The following is a 12,855-nucleotide window of genomic DNA, read 5'->3' on the forward strand; positions in this document are numbered from 1 at the left end:
AAGCTTTATTCTATAGTAGTGAATTAATAAAGAGTAAATAGGAAAAATGTCATCAACCAATCTGGGATAATATGGATCATAGTAGGACAAAAATTTACAGCATTAGGTAGCAGAGGAAGATCTCTAAATTGATGCCTGCACTGGTCTGACAACTGATGGAAGTGGCTTTCTTAAATTAAATCGCGAGTCCCATCACGCCTCTAAATGAAGAAAGAAAACCATGAAGATGATTTCTTTTTAATAGGCACAAGGTACCACACCCCTCTCTCCACTGCGCAGCTATGGGAGAGAAAACAGCCCGAAAGACCGAGTGTGAAATAAGAACCGAAACCGTTGGAGAGGGAATGGAGGGGAGGGGTTTCTCTTTCTTTTGCGGATAAACCGGCAGGGGTCCTGCCTCTTGGGCTTCGAGATGAAAACGACAAGCAAAGTTTTCTCTTTGTCCCTTGCTTTTCATAAAATCAAAGTCTAAAGCTCTCTCTCTCTCTCTCTCTCTCTCTCTCTCTCTCTCTCTCTCTCTCCCAGGGTTCACTGCTCACACAGAGTGAGCCCTCCATGTGCCTCCGACCCTGTACCCTACTTTATACCTGCTTGAGGGCGTGGATACCGGTGCAAGCTAGAACCGGTCCAGCCTTCTGGAGATCTGTGCTAAGAGCAGGAGGGGACAGACGGGATATCTGTGAGCAGACTCCAGTACGGATCAGCGGGGAGCGTCCAAGAAACTCCCCTGGATCTGTCCAGAACAGCTGTATGGTATTTGTCCCCCTTTGCCCTCTGAGCTAGCTTGGGGAGAAGTTTTCCCGAGAGGAGGTACCGGACCGATCTGACGTTGGAAGCGGCTCAGGTGAGTCTATCTGTGCCAGCCTTGCTCGGGATGGGGATCTCCCAAACCGCCCATCAGCCAACAGTTTGAGGGAGATGGAGGGAGAATTAAGGTTTGCACCTGAGAAAAAGCAATGGCGCGCAGTCCAGGGCTCCAACCTTCCCCAAATGGGAGTGGCTCCAGGACCTTCCCTAACCTGAGAGAGGTACCTCCTGGTGTAGCACCGCCTCAGGTGGCAGTGGCTGGATTTTGACAGCTTCAGGTCAGTCAGATGGAGTAAACAGAATTCAAGGACCCTGGCACTCCTAAATTCCTACCCGGTAGGTTGACCCATCTTTCCTCAAACCTAGCCACCGCCCCCCTCGTTACCCTCGAGAGATGTAGGTTGCAGCCCTGCGGAGGCGGGGGTAGGGGGGGGAGGCGGCGGGTGGAAGGGAGGTCCTGTAAGATTTGGGATCGAATTTGGCTCCGCTCTCCACTGCCCATCTCTTAGGTCTTGGGGCACAGATCTCACACACCCCAAGCCCGGATCTAGCTCCTAGACTCTGGAGAGAATTATTGATCCTAGGAGGGTTCTCTAATGCCTATGGCCTGGAATGGGCGATCTGTGGACTGCTGGGTTGAGGGGAGAATAAAAATCCGAAAGGCACAGGGGATCGAATTTGGCTCCGCTCTCCACTGCCCATCTCTTAGGTCTTGGGGCACAGATCTCACACACCCCAAGCCCGGATCTAGCTCCTAGACTCTGGAGAGAATTATTGATCCTAGGAGGGTTCTCTAATGCCTATGGCCTGGAATGGGCGATCTGTGGACTGCTGGGTTGAGGGGAGAATAAAAATCCGAAAGGCACAGTTCTCAACCTCATCTGAACACTGAAGACCAACCAAGGGGGCCAGAGGGCAGGCTGGGCCCTGGTTGCCATGGCTCCCTGGTATCCGAGCCCCAAGAGCTAGAGATGCCAGTCACGAATGGTCCTTTTTTCCTCTTTGTGCCTCTTTCTCTATTTTTCCCCCCTCCCTTGAGTCTGCGTAGGGAGGGAGCAGGGAGAAAGTGATTAATTTGGAGAGCTGGGATTGGAGCCCAGAGTCTCAGCAAGGTTGGTTTTTCCATTCCCGAGAGAGCCCCCACTTTCTCAGTCGGGGGCAGGTTTGAGGAATCCCCGCTTTACTGGGGTGGAGAAGCAAGGCATCGTAGCCCAGGTACACAAGTCTTGGGGGGGCGGTGCACAGAGAGGGATCAGAGTGGGTGGTCGGTGGTTAACTGGACAGCTGGAGGAGGTGGGAGGGAAGGCTAGCAGCCCAGGGCAGGTGTGCTGCTGCTGGGGTGGGACAGATCCTCTGACTTAGCCCCGGGAGAACAGGATCTGCCCCGCCCGCCAGAGCTGCCTAGAGCCAGCTAGTGGCTGCCAGGGGCAAGCGTGCGAGATGGCGCGCTCCCGCTAGGGTGTGTGTGTGTGTGTGCGTGTGTGTGTGTGTGTGTGTGTGTGTGTAGGTGGGCCGTGGGGGGGGGGGGGGGGAGGTGGTGGTGCGCGTGCTCGCCGAGGTGAGCAACTCTTGAATTGCCTGGTCAGAAAAGGTAGTCTGTGGGCAGGCGCCCACCTGGGTTAGACTTCTATCTTCTCTGTCTCTGGCATCTGTGACTTGGAAGGGTCATTTACTTGGTGCTTCTGTGCCCTTCTCTAAATGTTAGGAATCACTGTATTCCATTTTGAGTTGGAAGATTGGAATGAGTTTATCCAAGTGGACAGTTTGTGCATCTTATTTGATTCATAATAAGCATTCACCAGTTAGCTGTTGTTGATAGGATTACTGTTAACATTAATCCTTAAATTAATTAGATGTGGTAGATTCTCTTTTCTCTGCACTTTTACTGAGGGCAGACTTCTATGTTTTCTAATTTGAGAGAATTATCTTTATTAATCTTATTGCCACCTATTCATTTTACCTCTTAGCTCTGGTTTGCAGTACATTGAAAGAAATAAAATGCCCAGGTGCTGGACCAGTGGGCTTTTCCCTACACTGCTGGACAGAGAAGATTAGAGAGCTATCTAGGGAAACATTGGTTGAGAAGAAAAAACAAAGTTTATTCCCTGTTTGTAAAATTCTGTGCTTCATCTCTCATCTGCTGATGGGATCCTTGAGATTGTTTTAATTTCAGTCTCTTTATGATGAACCAACCTATGGATTTCATAGTCTAACTTGGCTATAGAATCTAGTCTATACCTAGACTTTCCCTCTTATGGGCTTGAGTGCTACTAGATTTACCTCTACTAATGGTAGAGTGTGGGATGCTGTCATTCCTTGGAAGCTCCTGAATATTGTCATCTAATACATGGAGAGAGCCTTACTAGGTAGGGTTAGTATTAGGTATGGTGGCTCACTCAAAGGTTTTCAGGAATGTGTGTAACCACCTCTCTATAGAAGCACACGGTTATGAAAAGTAACATATATTTTGCAAGTTGCTCTTGTTTCTACACTTATGGGACCCCATTCCTCATGGTTATACAGGTTTTACATCTTCATTGTGTTGTACAAACTGTACACATATGAACTGACTGCCACGTCCAGTAAGAGTTCATATCACAGGGAATGTGCTTATTTGCTTTATGTTATTATACCCCATTGACAACTGGCTTTAAATAATAAAAACCATCTGCTAATTAAAATATTCTTTGGTAGACTTGAAACAGTTAAGCCAGGCAGATACCACCATCTCAAATATCTTTTATGACTTTGGAAATAAACATCACTGAGAAAAATATTAGCTGTATGAAAGCTTACCTTTATAAGTTCAATCTAAAATTTTTGAAGACAGGAGATTGTTAGATCTAAAATTGCTTTGTTCCAATGATTTGGCCTGATTTACTTTTCTAAAGAATTAAATAAGGTAAATGATCAAGACTGCTATTCATCCTTAGTTGTTTAAACTGATAAAGTGAAATTAAATAATGGAGGGGAATGGATGTCATCTGACTAGAAGGAAGGTCAGAAAATACTGTGAGTTCAGGTAGTGGGGTGTTGCTTCGTGGTGAACACTGCAGAGCTAACCTTCACAGTCGGATGTCACTTTTTAAAATGTATCTTGAGGAAGTCTGACAGCTTGTCTGAAATTCGTGTGATCATTTACATATTGTTTCCCAGGAGCCCTGGCACTAAATGTTCTATTTATTGGAAATTATTTTGCCCTTTGATTGATGAAAGACAATGCTATGATAGAATGTCATCTATTTTAGAAACACAAATTGCACATTTTACCATTTTGTATTTTCCTTTTTGGAAAAAATAATTATAAGCATCAATACACTTGGAAAGCTTGTTAGAGGAGACAAAAGACAGCAGTAGAAAACATGACAGATTGGGAGGTGTTGAACCCTGAATTTGGGGAGCTAATTAACATGCAAAGGTGTAATCAAGAGTATGAACTTGTCTCTTACCAAGGCTCTTTTCAGTGATGAACTACATTATCTGATTCAATCAGTGTTCGATGCTGTTTTTACCAAACCAGCTATGAGAATACTATATTTTCAATTATGAACATTTTGATTACAGCTTCATCCAACTAATTCAGTCTGAAGAGAATGCAATTATTATGGTGATTTACATACAATATGCTAAGTTAACACCGCTAATGAGTGAAAGCATAATATCCATTCTATTCATTCCTGGAAAAATATTGAACTAAGCACTCTTTGAAAGGAAAGATTATGTTATTCACCAGCACTCTATGCCTACCTACAAGTAGACTTGGCATTGAGCCATTTTCTCTTCTATTAAAGTGAAGTCTCTCACATTTTAAAGATCACGTGTCTCCTCCTCCTCCCCTTGGGAAAAACTGGAAACAATTCTCAATTTAATTAGAAATGGTGCTTTCTTCTTTCTGTGTATCTTTATTGGAGGAAAGAGGCTGTATTTTCTAATTTTGGAGCTGGTTAACACCTTAAACATTACTAATTACTGGAGTTTATTATATGTGTGCTGCAATAGTGTAGTTAGTTAATTATAGCTTTCTCATTAGCACCATGTGGAGGATAATGAATTAACACCTCCCTTTGATCAAAAGAACATCTAAGTTTATCTTCTGAGAATAAAAGTGTTATTGTGTTACCAAAAGTCACTATAATTTTCCCAAGAAACAAATTGGAATTCTCTAGCACTGGGTGAGGATGCTTGATGAATGAGTTGGATTGATCACAAACAAGAGCGAGTAGAGCTGTGGTTGCTTGGCAACCCAACATTATTCTGCAATTTCTTCTGGTATATTTATCCAGTAAACTAGAAAATTCTGTTTTGTTAACGAATGTTTTTAGTCAGTGCACAAATAGACCATAACTAATTGAGATTTTATGTATTGTGGATAAAAAATGATCTTGCTTACCTTCTCATTGTGTTTGATAATAAAAATATAAAAAGGCATATTCTGTTTCTCTTTTTTAAGAATTTTCTCCAATATCTATTTCATTTCCATACAATTTGTTCCTACCAAAAGAATACAAATTGTATAGTTCTTTTCAAAGTCAAATTAGTAGGTATGACTGTATGTGTGTTTACAAAAATGATTTCAATAAGAACAAAACATAGAATTTGAGGTAAATTGAACTTGAGGTGAGATGAATTTTTCAAACTATGAGGTAAATTCTTGGTTTTCCCGTTCAACTGGCAATTTAGTTACTTTAAGTGAGATAAAAGATCAAATCAAATGATGCTGGTTCATAATGATAACAATAATAAATGTATTGGATTTGGAAAATGCATAAATACATTCTGTGCTTTGACCTGGGCTTCTTACTCATACCATCTTCTCCCTTCTGATGTCTGAAAGCATCTTATTTCTCCTGTAGTCACAGAGTAGGGTCTTTGCACAACCAACAACTCCCCTCTTCTGATCCCCTTTTTCCCAAGAACTCCAATCATTTTCCTCTGCAGCCTATGAATTTTAGTGTGCATCACAATTCCATTCCAGATTGTAAATTGTTTGAAGGCACACATTCTATTTTATGTACTTCATAAATCCTTACAGTGCCTGGAACAGTGGAAAGCACACTGGTGTGGTAAACACAATGGATTTTAGTCAGGCTACCAGGGTTCAAAATCAAAGTTGCCAACTCACAGGTGTGTGGCTCTAGCTAAGTACTTTTGTCCAGAGAGGGATTTCATTTGTAAAAATGACTTATATACCTACCTCATGGTTGTTATTGTAAACACTATATGGAACAATCTTTGTAGATAACTCAGTAGCACATAGCAATTGCTCATTAAATTATAGCTATTTAATTCATTATTAACTTTCTATATCATTCTTAGTGTGTAACTGCATAAAGACAGACAGATGTGTGCATGTGTAGTCCTGTCTGTGTATGTGAACAAAGGTGAGTTGTGATCAATGATGCTACCAAATACTAAGTATGTAACTTATATACACATACATGAAAGTGATAATGTGAGATATTTCAAAGAGCCTGTAAGTAGTGATTTTTAAGCTTGTCTAAAAGGAGAATTAGCTGGTTAGCTTTTTAAACTATCATCATCCTACATCAATTTAATCAACATCTGTGGGGCTTGTGGTAAGTTTCCAGTGTCCTGCCATGGTTGCCATAGTTTTGTGTAGTCTCCTCTAAGATGCTATGGACCTGGGAATTGACGCACAGTTATACTTGTATTATTAAATGTTGTTGCAAAAGACAAATGCTTTGGCCAACCTCTGAGTCTTTTCTCACTAATTCTTTTGTCTTAAATAGCATTTTATTCATTGAAAATCTCAAATGATCTTTTCATTTACTGTGTATAATTTCATTTTTCAACCAGAAATCTCTGTGGAGATGATAGGAAAGAAGCTGTTATCCTGATTTTGCAGGTAACTGGAGTAAGCCACACTGAAATAAAACATTCCATTAATTTCATATATTTAGATCAGGCCCAAAGATCACAATTTCTAGAAGTTTAGAGGTATCAAAGCTAGTGTGTTTTATTTTAAAATTTCAAATGAGGGAAGGAGAATAATTAACTTTTTACTAAGTTATTGTGCAGGTAAAAGTTTCAGCATACAAACAACAACAACAACAAAAAAAAAACGAAAAAAAACAGACCATTTTTTTTTTTTTTTAAGATGCAACAGTCTATTTTGAATTAAAACCAAATGTCGTTTGGATTGAATATAACAAGAACATTTATTTTTCTTTGGCTGGCCCAAGAAATATCTAATTAAAATTTTTTATCTAACATACAAAAAGTAGGGTTTCTAAATTTCCTACTTTTATCTTGTCTTAGAAAACAATTCACATCACTCCACCTGAATGTCCAGGTGACAGAATGGATTGTTCTGAACTGAATGGCAAGTTTCCTTGATAGTCTTGAAAAACTCACAATTTTTTTTATCATGCCTGGGCAAAAACTACTTTTTCTTGCATTTACACTGGACTTTTTTGCTATATAATTCATATTCTAAAAAGTCAGTTGAAGGGAAAGAAGGGTGCATTTCTTTTTGTAACATGGTTAGGGGAACAAGGGAACACAACATGGGGTTGCTAAACATCCATGAAGATACTATTGGCCTTCATTCTAAAGAAACAACAGAAGTTACTGGAAGGAGAAGAAGAGTAGTTAGGGGAAGAACTGCCAGGGATAATCTGTGGCTTTCAATTAGGTTACAAACCTGAGCTTTACTTCCTATGTTTCAGCATTGCCTGGCTGGCTATTTGACCATCAATTCCCTAGTTCCACTAACCATGTTAAAAAAGAATTGCACCCTTCTTTAAAATCCCATCAATTGACCTTTTAGAATATGAATTATATAGCAGTGTGCTTTGCAATCTCCACATAAGCATTTTGAGGAAATAACTATTGTTACATTACCCCATTTTAAACTGGGTAGTACAGATCTAGAAAGGTCCCTTGTCCAAAATTATACAATAGTTTGCAAGTAACAGTGGTCAGACTCAAAGCCAGAAATATCTAATTCTTTTTCACAACAAGGTCTTACTTGTACTCTGTGCTGCTTTGGAGTCCACGACACCATTCCAGCATCCTTTCTGTTGCTGTGATAAAATACTCTGAAAAAAAATCAACTTAAGGGAGAAGAGTTTATTTTGGATCACACTTTTAGGTACAGCCCATCATGGTGTGGAAGTCAAGAAGGCAGAAACTTGAAGCAGCCATTCGTGTTGCAGTCACAATCAAGTATCAGAGCATACCTCTGAATGCATGTTGCAGCTCAGGTAGTTCTTCATGCAGTCCAAGACCCAACCCAGGGAATGATGCTGCCCACAGTGGGTGGGTCTTCTTCCATCAATTAACCTGGTCAAGATAATCTCCCACAACCATGCCAAGAGGATTGTTTCTCAGGTGCCAATTAACAGTCTCCATCACAGGGACATTTTTTTTCCCTCTAATATTGTCTTATAGAGGTTTGTTGTTCTTGTTTTTCCCTGATCAGATCCCAAGTACAGCTGTATGTAAAAGTCAATCATTGCTCTCTCCAAAGCTTTTCCATATCATCACCGTTTCTCTGTTCTTGAAGAAATATTTCTGATTCTCTGTAACATCAAATTTCTCAGGTGCCAATTAACAGTCTCCATCACAGGGACATTTTTTTTCCCCTCTAATATTGTCTTATAGAGGTTTGTTGTTCTGGTTTTTCCCAGATCAGATCCCAAGTACAGCTGTATGTAAAAGTCAATCGTTGCTCTCTCCAAAGCTTTTCCATATCATTACCGTTTCTCTGTTCTTGAAGAAATATTTCTGATTCTCTGTAACATCAATATGCATGGATTTCTTTCCTATCTGTGTGTTATATGTGACCAGTTACATGGTTGGCATTTCCACAAAGGTGCATCTGCCATTCTAGAGTGCCATGAGAATAGTGATAGCAGAGGTCGTATCCCAGCCTTGATTTTCTTGTAAATGGCTTGATGCTAATGATAGCACTATTTTTGTTGGCATTTGCCAATTAAAGTATTTTCCCTTTAAGGGAAAAGAAATGTGCTCCTTTTCAAGAAGTACTGTGTATACTTGAAAATTTTCAAGAAGTTTTGTTTTGTTTTGGTTTTTAACTTTGGAATATGTGGAAGGAAATGCAGATGGTTTTTCTTAGTCTACAGAATATAAATAGCATTCTTAAATGATGAGTGACTCCAAATCCTCCTTTTTGTGTAATAGTGTCAAGAATATAGTTGTTTTTTTGCTTTGTGTAGACTAGAGAGATTCCATAAGCGCACCCATGTTGTGCAATGCCCGCGGAGGTCAGAAGAAGGCATTGGATTACCCCAGAACTGGAGTTGCAGATGGTTGTTAGCCACCATGTGGGTGCTGGGAATAAAACCCAGGTCCTCTGGAAGAGCAGCCAGTGCTCTTAACTGGTGAGCCATCTCTTGAACTCCACATTTTCATAACCACAGAGGTCAGAAGAAGGCATTGGATTACCCCAGAACTGGAGTTGCAGATGATTGTTAGCCACCATGTGGGTGCTGGGAATAAGACCCGGGTCCTCTGAAAGAGCAGTCAGTACTCTTAACAACTGAGCCATCTCACCAGGCCCTAACTTGTTCTTCAAAATGCATTTCATAGCACAGTGGAGAATTCATTCACTGGCTTAACATACATTGGTTTAAAGAGTACTTTATGGATTATATAATGGCAAGAATTTGGGAGCTTTTCCATTGCAATAGGCAAACAAAGAAAATAGGATTTGACTACTTGGCGCCATTTGTTATTGTTCACTGCTATGAGGCATATACTATTTTCTGTGGCGATCTGAATGAATAGACTAAAATAGAAACCAAACTAAAAGGGTTTAAATTTGACATTGATTCCATTTTTCTTTCTGACCTCTGATAACTCCCAGAGGAGATAGATGTTTTGTTTTGGTTTTTAACTTTGGAATATGTGGAAGGAAATGCAGATGGTTTTTCTTAGTCTGCAGAATATAAATAGCATTCTTAAATGATGAGTGACTCCAAATCCTCCTTTTTGTGTAATAGTGTCAAGAATATAGTTGTTTTATGCTTTGTGTAGACTAGAGAGATTCCATCTCTTTTTACTACAGAGGCTATAAGGCTTTTGTTTAACCCCTGCTTGTTTCTCTGGAGTAGAGCACTTTATTTCTCAAAAAGCACAAATATTTGATGTTATAAGTTTAAAGATTTTATTAACTTTTTAAAAATTTTATTTATTTATTATTTTTATTTTATGTGTATGAGTGTATTGCCTGCATGTGTGTAAGTGCACTAGTGTCCTACAATGCCCATGGAGGCCAGAAGAGGGCGTTGGAGTCATTGGGAACTGGAGTTACAGATGGTTGTTAGTCCCCCATGTGAGTGCTGGGAATCAAACTCTGGTCCTCTGAAAGAGCAGCAAGTACTCTCGATGCTTGGTGTCCACACTCAGTGCTTGGTGTTCACAGTGCCTGGTGCTATTCACTGGCTTAACATACATTGGTTTAAAGAGTACTTTATGGATTATATAATGGCAAGAATTTGGGAGCTTTTCCATAGCAATAGGCAAACAAAGAAAATAGGATTTGACTACTTGGCGCCATTTGTTATTGTTCACTGCTATGAGGCATATACTATTTTCTGTGGCGATCTGAATGAATAGACTAAAATAGAAACCAAACTAAAAGGGTTTAAATTTGACATTGATTCCATTTTTCTTTCTGACCTCTGATAACTCCCAGAGGAGATAGATTTCAAAGGGTCTCAAAACAATTTTCTTTTTGTATGCATACAAATTTATTCCTGTAATTGATTTGGGCTGAATAAATTTTGAATAAAATTGATTTGCTTGAAGTAGTTTTAAAGAACCAGCACTGAGAATTTCAGGTGTAACTTATGCATGCTTTGGTAAATCAAGTTGAAATACATTGGAATTGACCTTAACCATTATCCTTTCAGAAAATAAATAAATAGATAAATAAATAAGTAAAAAGGGCTGCTTGTCTGCCTATCATCAGAGTCAGCCCCTTCCATTCATGTTTAAAAATTGATAAGAATTCTTTACATTGGATATGAGCATCTCTACACAAAACCTTTTAAAAACTGTCTTCCATTTCACCAGCTGCAAACTGAGGTTAGGAATGGCATTTACTGCCGCCTCCCACTGGCAGTTGGTGGATTAATGAGCTAATATTTGTAAAGTGCTTTGAAGATAAAGGTGTCAGCTATTATTATTACTAATAAACCATTTTTTCTCCAGTGTAATTTTGGACAGCAGCCATTAAAAGCCCATTACTGTATTTAACAGTAAAACAATCTGCTACAGCCTAGTATTTACTGCCTCAATTAAGGATGTATTCCTCTTCCTTTGCACCTCCAAATTCAGAACTGGTAAGAAAGGACAGAATGGTGTGTGTTGTCATTCCCAAGTTGATCTAAATAATGAGTATGGGTAAGTCCTTCATCTCAGCAGAGAGTTAGTCTCTATCCTCAATGAGAAACAAGTTAGACAAAGAGCAGTCAATACTCTTAACCACTGAGCCATCTCACCAGCACCTCACTTGTTCTTCAAAATGCATTTCATAGCACAGTGGAGAATTCATTTACTGGCTTAACATACATTGGTTTAAAGAGTACTTTATGGATTATATAATGGACAAGTTAGACCACATTTTGTTTTTATGATGTATCAAGAAATGGATCATTAACATCTTGGTTTTATTTGTCTGCATTTATGTTGTAGTTTATTATCTTTGAAAGATGCATTCTAGCATCTTTTTCATTATTTGATATTGATACCACAAATGAAATGGATTCCCATGGGTGATTGTATAGATGCTTGTACATGGAGAGATGGCTGTGCAATCCACATTTTGTTTTTATGATGTATCAAGAAATGGATCATTAACATCTTGGTTTTATTTGTCTGCATTTATGTTGTAGTTTATTATCTTTGAAAGATGCATTCTAGCATCTTTTTCATTATTTGATATTGATACCACAAATGAAATGGATTCCCATGGGTGATTGTATAGATGCTTGTACATGGAGAGATGGCTGTGCAATATTGGTAACTCAGTATTAAAATTACATTAAAAATCTGAAATAATTTTATATCTGTTTCCTTCTACTAATAGTAAGCATTAACCCTAGGACCCTGAATTACATAGATAATTTTTAAAATAGTAAGTTAAGCATAATTAGTAATTTTTAAATTAGTAAGCATAATTAACATATGCTATTTAATATCCTCAATCTAAATCTACTTCAATCTATGTAGGTGTCCTAAAATATAGAATGATATATAGTGCTGTAAATATTTCTCACATACTTCCAAAACTGCTCATGTTCAAAACTATTTTGCTACAGCAAATAAAAATAAAAGCATAAGTAAATCAGTGACTATAATGATGCCTTCCCAAGGCCATCAGTAGCTATCTCTGGTATTTAAATCTTCAGCCAATAGCTGAAATGTATCTATTCCCAGTCCACAAACACAAAAACTAAACTGAGGACCTTGAAATACATAGATTTGTTTTTAATCACCAATTTACTACAATTAGCATATAGTACTTAAAAGCCTCAATCTAAATTTATTTCTCTATATGCAGATTTCCTAAAATACAGTACTGTAATTTCTCATACATTTCCAAAACAATGATAATTTTCAAAGCTATTTGGCTATAGCAAATAAGAATAAAAACATGAAATAAATCAGATATGCCAAAGGCCACTCGTAACGACTTCTGGTATTTTGATTCTCAGTTAATACGTGAGATTTGAATGGAAGAGGCCACATTACAACACAAATCTAGCTCTGTGGAAAAAAGTGTCTAAGAAACAAGCATTTTATCATGGAAAGCCCTTCTTCAGTCAGTATTTCTTATCTTGGAACCATTCAAATAAGCATAATCATCAGTTTTATTTTAGTGGATGTGCTGGATAGCTTTAGTGTCAACTTGACACACCTGGACTGAGGGAGCCTCAATTGGGGAATTGCCTCTATTGGACTGGCCTGTGGCCATGTGTGAGGGGCATCTTCTTGATTGTTGAGTGATGTGGGAGGGCCCAGCCCACAGTGGGTGGTGCCACCCCTGGGCAGGTGGGC

The 12,855-nt window shown here is 39.1% G+C and overlaps 1 protein-coding gene across 4 annotated transcripts in view; it reads left to right on the forward strand.

Moving 5' to 3' along the window:
- The first annotated feature begins 604 nt into the window (after positions 1-604).
- Positions 605-12,855, forward strand: part of Chl1 (cell adhesion molecule L1 like) — a 206,838-nt gene continuing 194,587 nt past the window's right edge. For 3 of the 4 annotated variants that reach the window (XM_029558428.1, XM_029558430.1, XM_008822695.1), the window contains exon 1: positions 605-844. The gene's annotated coding sequence lies outside the window, so the exon portion shown is untranslated. Of the gene's footprint in view, positions 845-1,908; positions 2,023-12,855 lie in introns of those variants that run through there. The other variant, XM_008822697.2, reaches the window with a different exon arrangement.

The sequence above is a fragment of the Nannospalax galili genome, unplaced genomic scaffold (genome assembly GCF_000622305.1).
Source record: "Nannospalax galili isolate Female #2095 unplaced genomic scaffold, S.galili_v1.0 scaffold828, whole genome shotgun sequence".
In the NCBI taxonomy this organism is placed as follows: domain Eukaryota; kingdom Metazoa; phylum Chordata; class Mammalia; order Rodentia; family Spalacidae; genus Nannospalax; species Nannospalax galili.